Source organism: Oxyura jamaicensis, chromosome 7 (genome assembly GCF_011077185.1).
Source record: "Oxyura jamaicensis isolate SHBP4307 breed ruddy duck chromosome 7, BPBGC_Ojam_1.0, whole genome shotgun sequence".
Lineage (NCBI taxonomy): Eukaryota > Metazoa > Chordata > Aves > Anseriformes > Anatidae > Oxyura > Oxyura jamaicensis.
Genome location: NC_048899.1, coordinates 35163071 through 35170311, shown reverse-complemented (window position 1 = coordinate 35170311; position 7241 = coordinate 35163071). Strand labels below are relative to the sequence as shown.

The 7241-nt window shown below is 39.3% G+C and overlaps 1 long non-coding RNA gene across 1 annotated transcript; it reads right to left on the bottom strand.

The window, feature by feature from the left end:
* Positions 1-1347: 1347 nt before the first annotated feature.
* Positions 1348-4024, bottom strand: LOC118170126. Its single transcript, XR_004752502.1, has 2 exons — positions 3967-4024; positions 1348-3868 (listed from the first exon to the last, which is right to left on the bottom strand). It is a non-coding gene; the product is annotated as an uncharacterized LOC118170126 (long non-coding RNA).
* Between the last annotated feature and the right edge of the window lie 3217 nt (positions 4025-7241).

The window sequence follows — 7241 nt, the reverse complement described above, 5'->3', positions numbered from 1 at the left end:
TTCCATGGATGTTTATACTATATAAACCTTGACATCTTCTGTGGCAGAAGCAGTAAGCCTGGCTTTCATAGGCAAAGCAGGCAGTGATGCTTATACCTGGAGCTGTCTGTGTTTTGTTAATATTCATCAGATACTCCTGCCCTTTATTTCAATGTATGTCTCTTAATCACACCATAAGAACAACCTAATCCAATGGTTTTGGAACAGCAAGACCATTAAGCAAATTCATGAATACTTTACTCATAATGCTCATCTTCCATATGTCAACATAATAGCAATGTGTTTTTTTTTTTTTTTTTTTCCTTTAATATTAATAATATATTTGTACTTGAAAAATAATATCTTACCTATTCTAAAAGTTAAAAAAACAGATAGAAGTTGCCATGTAAAATCAGACGTTCTGCAACTTGTGCTTGGATGCACTGATGTCTCCCGGAAGTACACCTCCTGAACTCGTGAGACTATAGAAGAAAAATTTGCATGGTTTAGACAAAACCAACAACAACATCAACAAAGATGCAAATCATTAAACTGGCTTTTCCTGGATTTTCCCAGGTGGTTCTTGAAAGGCTTTGTTGGGAAATATAAGAAAGCAGAAGACATCAGTGGAACTGGAAACAAACAACATCAGAGCAACTATTTTATGTATGGATCTTTGATTGCTACTCAGTTTTCTCCTTCTAAAGCTTAGGGCTTGAGACTGTTAACTGAAACAAATTGTAAATAGACTTCTGATGTGCAGTCATATGGGAAGAGATTTATAAAGACATTTTTTACACCTGGATAGTTAAGATTTGATTATGCACATCATTACCTTAGTTGTTTTAGTTTTCAAGGAGAGAGATCTTGTTACTGATCGATGAAATTTCTTGCTTTTTGCCAAATCCAGCCAGAAGTGTTCAGTCAAGCTTCCTGTATTAGTTAACTCTACAAGGTGGTTTTAAACTGTGTTAAAATAGCCGTGTTGGTTTCAGTTTCATTCTTGCATTAGACTTTGAGTCCCAAGAGTTTTATGTCTGTCTCTTCATTTGGAACATCATAATCCATTCCTGGTCAGCATACTGCACAGTGCTGAGTCTGCATGCTCATTAGCAGATGCTACATAGATTGCAAAAGAAAAAAAAATACAGAACATGGTTCAGGAATATTCATACCCCAAGATGTGCTGAGTTTGTCTTCACAACTCATTGGAATTTTAAAATATTTTAATTGTTTTCCAGTATGAAAAATATTAAAGGAAAAGTGTTTCTGGAAAGGAATCATTTTTATTTGATTTTCAACATAATTTACTTTTAAATTTGAAGAAAAAGGCATATTTTGAATTTGTTATTTTCATTTAAAAAAAAAAAAAAGTCTTTTCAAACTTTATGTTGGAACACAAGAGTCTGTAATTAAACAAACAATCAAATCTTCAAAAAACACAAATATAAGACGTCTAGTTTTGTACGAAGCACATGTTCTTGGGAAATTTGTTAATTTTGATTTTCTTTCAAATATAAGATTAGAAAAAATGTGTAGATCAAGAAGATAATTTCTACTCATAGTAAAGCTGCAAAATGTGATTTAGATAAACATTTTTTTTTAAATCATCCCAATTTCTGAAATTCATTTAATGTACATTTTCTTCTGAGTACTATCCTTTTGTCTAATTTTGTTAATATTAAGATATCCCTCGATTTTCTGAAAACTAAATATCAGTGGTTTCATTCTTGTAGTAATCAAGATATTTAGAAAAAGGAGGAGTTTTAAATTGGCAAAACAGCAGTCAGAACCTTTAATATAACTTATACGTGTAAATACGCATTATTATAGTGTACTATAATACACTAATAATAATAATAATAATCCGGGGATATTCCAAATGACCAGAAGATGTATAGGCAAAAACATCTTAATATTTTAACAGAGTGCACAAGAGCATCTATGCAATTACTTTGTTTAGGCTTTGGTTTGAAGCTCAAACTACTTATCTAACAGCACCAAAATTAAGGGTTTACCTAATACAACATCCCATCAGTCTACAGGAACCATCACTGTGAGCAAATTGCTGAATGCTCTTCAACACTACACCAGGATTACAGAGGTAGATTTTTAAACTGGCAAATTCAAGTTAAGAGTAAAGATGATTTCATTTGCCAGTGATGGTATTTGAAATAATAATGTAAATAAATAAGGGTTGTGTTTACTATTCTATTACTAATTATAGCTAAAGGTGGCATCGTATTTCACCACAACTAGTTGATTAGGTGTAAGCAGCCATATGAACCCAGTACAATCTGGAGGTCTGATAAGTGACCCATACTCAGGGGTGGGTTGTACTCAGTTTTGCAAATTAAAAATAATAATAATAATATTTTTTTAAAAACGTAGTTTTTGCCCTCATTTTCATTGTTTGCTACTGGAACATAGGTTTAACCATTGTGTGTAGCTCTTCTTCTAGCTCTTCTGGCAGCTTATCTCTGGCTCCAAGGCAGGATACAGGCTAGGAGTATTAGCAATGTGTTGTCTTCACTTGAGACTAAAAAAAAAAAAAAAAAAAAAAAAAAAAATCCAATCAGCTAATGAAAGATATAGTAGACCTGACAGGTTATTATAAATCCTGTGCACTCTTAAATGGTCCCAACAAGCAGGTACACTCCTGCAGCCTGCTGATCTGCAGTCACGCATTTAGGGGAGGTACCGAGGATAACATTCCCTTTAGATCCAACTCTGTCCCTTTGCTAATCTCCTGTCAGATTTCTCCTTGCTTTTCACTCTTTTGCACCGTGGTTCATTTTAGAAATCCCTAATTAAACACCAAGGCAGGTTACAAAATGTGTGACATCACTGATGAGTCAGCATTTCATCCAACAATTGCCAACTTTTTTATTATTATTATTATTTTAAGTAAAAAAAAGTCCTAGACCCAATATGCGGCTCTGCAGCTCTCTCAGAGTCTTTGAAATGCAAATACATAAGTCCAGTAGACTCAAACTCAATCTGAATTACTTAGAAATGTCAGAACAAGCAAGGCTTTGCAAGTGCAATGCCCTATTTAACAAACCTTTTTAAAGGGATCACGGGGGGAAAGCGTGGAGTTTGTCACTTGAAAGTCTTTGGAGATTGGTCTGCCTAATCAGAGTTACCATGCCTTTCTGAGCAAGATTTCAAACATACAGGTATAAATGTGTCCTTAACCAAAGTACAGAGTCTGTATCCAGTTCATCAAAAACTGTTACGGGTTTTACACATAGTGTGGTGGTGCAAAGGGTGGTGAACTTGACAGTCGCTCTGGATTCAGTAACCCTGTAGTTGAGTTCACTAAGAGTTTTCCACAAGTGAAGGATCACATCATCAAAGACACCTTTATTCAGCCATGAGTTCAGCAATTCACATTGAGTTTCACTGGTGCAGATGAAAAGTGACCTTAGTCCCATTTAAGTCCCACTTCTACGAGGGAAGGTGAGTAAAAGCATAAGAATCCCCTTAACTGGATGCTTCTCTGACAGACTGCTTCCTCCCGTGTACTAATTGGTGGGAGTTAACTCAAAATAAGAATCTGTTTATAAAATATTTTTTAGCCTTGGCCTTCAGAGCCCACACCAACCAGAAATGCTCTATGCAACCATTAACTCTGTGATTTATCAGATTTAAATACAAAAAGTCTATGTAGACATTCATTTCCAGAGTCATGACAACTGATCTCCTCGTTTCCCAGCATTTTTAATTACAAAAGTGGAATATCCTTATTTTCTGTTTGGTTGACTTGCTCCCTTGCAGCTACAGGACCACCTTCCCTTTTCCCAGCCATCTCCTGCTCGTTCTCCCCATGACTCTCATATTCAGCACAGTGCCCTAAGCCTTCACACAAGATGTCAGCTATATGGATCTACAAATAAAGCACATCACAGGACAGGCACCTTTCCTAAGGTGAACAGAATAAATGGGTAGAAATGATGCACAGGCAACTGCTTATAACTTATTTACCTTTTACAAGGCTAATAGCCCAGTTGGTGGTACAGAGGCTTTTCAGAACAGAAATTAAGGTTAATCTCAAGGTGAAAACCTCAAAATATTACTGTAATACTACTCTAAATATTACTGTCCCTGTGGCTTTACCCCAGGGGATGCTCCCTGTAAGAACTGCCTGAAGGAGTATGGATTCAATCGCAAGACCTGCAGCATCTCCTTGCAGAGGTCAGTGGATGTTGTCCACCAGGCTCTTCTACTTAGCATCCTGCAAACCCAAAGACAGCTGGGTACTACTTAGTTTTCCACCTAATTACAGCCACTTGGGATCCCTAAACAAGAGAGCTTTCCTAGCAGAGCCAGGAACCCATAATCAGATGACAAGAGCAACACACTGCTTTATGCTGAGGTGAAGACTTTGGTCAGTGTTTTGCTGCTACAATACCCAGATGAGCTCAGCAAAGGTCTTTAAGAAACCAGACCTTCTCAGACCTAATTTCAACCACCAGTGAGCAGTTTGTGTCATCATTCTTTCTCCCCAGTCAATGCCTGTGAGATCACCCAGTAACTTCAGATTAGTGTTGTCGGGAATATAAATAACTTGATTTCACCCTGTTGCTGTTCCTCCTCCTCCAACAGCTTCAGAAACTGAACATCCCTCTGGAATAGTAGAGAGAAATTTATCCACTTGTTTGAGTCCAAACACCTGTGCACCATCTCACTTGCACGATGATTGCCACACCCACAGTGCAACCACTGCATCTTCCACATTATTTGGCAGTGTGAAAACATACCTGACAAAGCTGTGCATGCCAGTCTGTGGTTACCTATCCATCCCCACCTTCTGCTTGTCCTTCCCTGTATATTTCAACAAGAAAAAAAAAAAAAACAAAGCAGATTATAGGAATAATGAAAGACTACACCATGAGATACCTGCCCAGAATAGAGTGATTAATTCAAATTAGCACAGGGGCTTTGGTGGGCCACAGGGACACAATGATTAATGTGAAAATTAACTTCATGCTAGAATAACAAAGGAGACTTCCTCAGTTCCATATATTACTGCAATTAGATGGAGAAAAAAAGACTGTATAATATTCTCATGGAGGCTTAAGCTAAGGGTACATCCTTCACGTGCGTTTTAGCCCCAGATATCAACCTCATCACTTCCCCACACTTCCCTTAGGGCCCGCTGCCATGCCGACCCTGTGCCTCATCCCCATCCCTGCAGACACCAGTCATGACTCCCCTCCCTCCAGCAGCTTTCGTTTGGCTCAGTCACACTTGCGCAAACGGATGCAAAACAACTGTGAAGAAAGTGCAAACAAACAGGATCTGCCACATACGTGTTTTGGAAGAGCTTATTCCTGTGTGGGAAGTGCTACAGTGCGATGGAGAACTTTTTTATCTGTGTAAGCATAATGTGTGGGGTCGGTGCCAGCACCGCCGATGAGGGAGAAATTCACATCCCTAGTTAATCTGGGTATGAAAACTTTGTGCAGACCCAAATTTTATTTTATTAACATTGTTCTTTACTTCGTAAAGCTGAAATGGAACGAAGAATATCCCACTTCCTAAAGAACTGAAATCGTAGTCTTTGTGCGTGTGTTTCCAGTTATATGTGCTCAGGAGGAGACCCCAGTGTGTTTCACAGACCTGAGGCCTGAGGCAGCTCAGTACCTTCTCAAGGAGCAAACACACCACAAAAAAAGTCTGCCTGCCCTGCCCTGTATCTGGAAAGACACTGATTTGAAGTGCCACGTGGTGATTTTTTTTCCATGCATTTTTAATGAATGGGAAAATGTCCTGATGAAAACCTAGAAATTTATGTTGATCGGGATCAATCAGTAAACAAAAGCATTCAAATGCAATGTTGTCCCCTATGGTGAAGGACAATACCTTTTATTTGCCTTAGCATAGTGGAGTCACTGAACTGATAAATAAGTAATAACAGGTAGCACAGAGACTACTGCAATGTTATGTGCCAAAAGAAACTACACACTCCATTTGCCGGGAAGAGAGACAAAAACAATACCTTGCGTAATACGGTTTGCAAAGTAAAATTTAGCTGTCCTCTGAAATAATTAGCAAGTGCAGGAAACATGTAAACAAAGGAAGATGGATGCATCCCATCTCTGTGTTTCAGTCAACCCTATTCTGGATCGGGAGTGTGAGCCTGCGAGACCGTGAAGAGGCAGCAGAAAGTGTGACACCACACGGTTGGCAGGATTTCACAGAACCACAGCCCTTTCCTAGGGGTGAATTTGCTGCTCTTGTTCATCTTTCTGCCCCTCCTAAAGTATGCTGCCTGCATCCAAATAGAGACATCGGGATGGAAAGCAGCTGGGCTGTCAGGGATCCTGTTAACCCAGATCTGTCAAGGTGAACACGTGAAAGACTTCAATTTTCCGTAGGCTGGTTGGAAGAGGAAAATGATGTGCTGTCCGTACTGAGCTGCTGCCACTGGGGACTCAGCAAGCTCTCGGCAGCATCCATTGGTGTCTGAATATAAAACATTGACTTCTGCGGCGTGCTGTGAGGATGCAGCCTGCAGGTACCCGCCTGGAGGGGCTGCTGCCGTGACAGGATGTGAGAAAAAATAATGACTCGGTTTGTTCTTTGGAGAGAACAGCCGTAGTTGTTTCATACTTCAGTGTCTTCGCTACCCAGAGGGCATGCTGTGTGGTCCAGGTACCCATCCTAACAGCATCGGCCTCCGTGAACCAAAAAGTTAGCAAATCCACAGCATTGACTCAGCTTTTCATCTTTCAGTGACAGAAATGTCTTTAAGGCTGTAACCTATCGCTGCTGGTGTCCTTTAGGGCACAATGTTAAAATGTGCAGTCTGGTCTGCTCCATTAGGACATTAAAGAGCCAATGACACTTTGGTTACATGCTGGAGTTCGCTGCAGTCTTGCTGGCTTCTCCCAGAGACACTACTTCAAATTCTGACAATATTTTCTATGAGAAATCATTGAAGTCAAAGTTTTGCACTGTTTTATAAGATGTGTGCACAGACAGAAGCACAGTGGTATGTGTGCTGCAGTAGAAAAGATAAGAATTTTACTAAAATAAGAATTGAGAGAACATCAAATGGAGAAAAAGTTACACGGGTAAGTGGTATCCTGATGGCATGCTCAGCAGATCTTTCACAGATAAACCTAGTCAATACTGGGATGAGTTAAGAGAATACTTAGAGAAAGCAATAGGTGTTTTCGAAATGGATGGGCCATTAACAGCAGATAATTGAATCCTTGTGGTTAAGAAGTGCCACTGAATTCAATAGGAGCTGC